This window comes from Cupressus sempervirens, chromosome 1 (assembly GCF_028749045.1).
Source record: "Cupressus sempervirens isolate cs-2001-9-10 chromosome 1, ASM2874904v1, whole genome shotgun sequence".
In the NCBI taxonomy this organism is placed as follows: domain Eukaryota; kingdom Viridiplantae; phylum Streptophyta; class Pinopsida; order Cupressales; family Cupressaceae; genus Cupressus; species Cupressus sempervirens.
The window spans coordinates 464,710,209-464,712,981 of NC_143118.1; the positions used below are offsets into that span (position 1 = coordinate 464,710,209).

Consider the following 2,773-nt stretch of genomic DNA (forward strand, 5'->3'; position numbering starts at 1 on the left):
CAATTATTTCTATGTTCACAATCATGACATTTATAGACTACTAATTATGATATACAGGTTGAGTTTCTTAAACTTGTAAGAGACAGGGATTATACGGGGACTCTTAGAGTTTCACGATCTAGCATGGGTCCTTTTTCTTAAAGATATTCAAAAATTTTGAAACCTTTGAAAGAGATAATACTGACATTGACAAAGCTAGATGATAGTGCATCAATAAATTAGTGCATTTTGTTAATTTTTCTTGCGACTTCGCTTCAGGTATGATCTAGAATTTTAATGACACAACTATTAGTGATGTTATGACATGAAGGACTTGATATTTTGGTGCATCATTTTCTTATTAATAAACTTGTGCTATATCAGAAATGCTATCATAGTACAACATGATTATTTTATCTCTAGCTTAACAATTTGTCTTATTTTATCACCGCATATTTCATCTCTAATAGTGGACCCTACTTTTCAATCCATGTCATTTCTCAGATTACATACCATCTTATATCTATGTTGTATATTTATATTTGATGTCTTCATTGCTGTGTAGAATCTTTACTCCTCTTCCATGTGAATGTGGCAAGCAGATTCCATTCATCCATATCTGATGCACCACATATTGCCTTCAATGTAAGACTCGTTTCACACATGGAGATATTTCTCTGTCATAATCATCTTTACCATAATCTTCATGTTGCAAATGTGCTTTAAACTCCATGACATTAAAGACTTCTTTTACTGCAAAATTTTAGTAGAATATAATCATATCTTTCTGACATTGCCCTGTGTAGGGCCATGTCCCTACATGGCTTCACCCACATAGCATCTTATATATACTATCAAGATCGTTGCCGATTGGAAAATGTAGAAAACAATATTGAAAGTGATTTCAAGAAGATACTTACAGTTCTAGCAGTCAAACTATATATGCAAAACCTGCAAGAAAAATTGATTAATTACATCATCAAGAAGATACAAGTTAGTGGATCCATCGCATTAAGGGTATTCATATAATTTAAGAAGGTATTAAATCTGATCCTAATTTCCTTAACAAATTCAAGCCAGGGACAACACACCTTGGTAATAGAGGAATCTATTCATTAAGCATCTTTCCATGTTGCTATATTTTCTGCTAACATTATGAACACCCAAACAATGCATAAAGAAGCAGGCATTGTATTAGATTTACACATATAATATGAGAACTAAACCTATTCATGAAGATCAGAATTAGCTAATACTTATGTAGTTTCTTTTTCAACAAATGTTTCAATGCAATATTAGTTTGATGTTTTAATTTTGAACACCCCTTTTACAAACAGCTTTATTTTTTACTCAGTTTTGATCAGTTTAAAAAGTCATTGAAGATAAATTGATGTAACAGCTCAAATGTTCAATCAAATTTACAGGGAGATTACTCCAAACTTTGGTTTGGTTTGGATCGATGACCTAAAACTTTGGCTTGATCTTCACAAGGAGAGTTACTAAAACTATGTGATTTGTCTGGGATGGTAAGCTTCCAAGAGAAAAGAACAACTTATCAAAGATTGGTTGAATGGTTTTTAGCAGTTTGGTCTTGTTGTGGAAACTTGACATCATTAACATTACCTTCATGAATCTTAAGTCAATATTCAGTTGAAGATCTTGCAATCTCACTGTTTTGATCCTAAATTAGATATTGATCTCAAACTGTATTTGAGATCAACTGAAGCATGAATCTTCATGCATATTGTGCAGTATTTGACATTTTCTTGTTAATAGACATGAGCAGAAAGAGTAAACTGATGTGTCTTGTCACCCCTATTTGACATGCCCATATTGTTCTTTCTCCCTTCGGATGGTTCACCAAAGCCATGAGGCTCTACGATGGGCTTTCTAATGGTTTTATGTATTGTTATTTAATATTTATCTAATTAATAATATTATAATTTGATTGATCAACAAGATAATAAAAGAAGTGCTAAAGAATTACTATGTGGAACCATTATAACAAGGGATATAAATACCAATCATGGAATTCCTCAAAACTAAAAGAATTGATGTTCATTCTTTGAAAGTTTTAGTAATTTCAGCTCTGTTCAAGTGTCCATTATAAGAAAATTTCAATAATAATTTCAATACCATTACCAAATCCTCAGCACAATTCTATGGTAACCTCGAATCCTGAGTCTCTCTTGTCATATATTACTTAGAACAGTACTCCATGCACACACAATATTTGTTTATAAATACAATATGTTCAGCCACTTATGTCAAATCACTGGCAATTCAATCAATTGTAAATGTCTTCCATTAAATACCACACTGCCACGTTATCATTGGAGACAACAAAAATTCAAGTTCACTTTGAAATACACATATGCATTCTCCTAAACTTGCAATCTACATTGCAAAACAACAAATAGTCAATGGTATGGAGTCTAGAGTTCAATTTATATACATACAATAGATACAAAGTCTAGTTCTTGTTACTTTTATCAACTCTACTGGGCATAGTACAAAACTTATTAATGCTCCACCAAAAGCCGTAGAAGGAACAACAATCTAAAGTTTGGGCTTGCTACTACTAGTATCTCCTCCCTTTCCAAAGAACCCCAAATAACAAAAGCAAACAAACAAATTCAAGAATGTTTAAGCTTTACCCAATAATAATATCCCAGGAATCCAAGAACAACATTTGACTACAAGGGTGGTGACGAGAAGTGTGGGGCAGCATCCCTTCAGACCATATAAATTATTTTACAGTTCATGTTTTGAATGCCATAAAAACCTAGAATTA

The 2,773-nt window shown here is 32.3% G+C and overlaps 1 long non-coding RNA gene across 1 annotated transcript; it reads right to left on the reverse strand.

Moving 5' to 3' along the window:
* Positions 1-405: 405 nt before the first annotated feature.
* Positions 406-1,122, reverse strand: LOC149578307 (uncharacterized). Its single transcript, XR_016356070.1, has 3 exons — positions 1,071-1,122; positions 900-930; positions 406-732 (listed from the first exon to the last, which is right to left on the reverse strand). It is a non-coding gene; the product is annotated as an uncharacterized LOC149578307 (long non-coding RNA).
* Positions 1,123-2,773: the final 1,651 nt, after the last annotated feature.